General features: G+C 52.8%; 1 protein-coding gene across 2 annotated transcripts in view; it reads left to right on the forward strand.

Moving 5' to 3' along the window:
* Window positions 1–265, forward strand: part of DVL3 (dishevelled segment polarity protein 3) — a 13,538-nt gene that overhangs the window by 4,940 nt on the left and 8,333 nt on the right. The gene's annotated exons all lie outside the window — the stretch shown is intronic.

Raw genomic sequence — 265 nt, forward strand, 5'->3', positions numbered from 1 at the left:
GAGGAAAAGAAAAGGTCCAGCCCAGGAGAACTGTGTTGGGGGTGGGTAAGGAGCTTTTAAGATTCTAGGGAGTGGCTGCACTCATGAGGCGCAGCTGTTTATCAGGTGTGATTTGCAATCACCTGATGACTGAGAGGATGCCCCAGGAAGGCAGCTGGGTCACCCCCACCCTTGCTCCCATTTGAACAGGCTTGTGCTGTGGTTTGCTTTCCAGTTTAGGGTGGAGGAGCCCCTGAGAGTTGAAATTTCCACCCCAGAAAGCTCA

This window comes from Pteropus alecto, unplaced genomic scaffold (assembly GCF_000325575.1).
Source record: "Pteropus alecto unplaced genomic scaffold, ASM32557v1 scaffold88, whole genome shotgun sequence".
Lineage (NCBI taxonomy): Eukaryota > Metazoa > Chordata > Mammalia > Chiroptera > Pteropodidae > Pteropus > Pteropus alecto.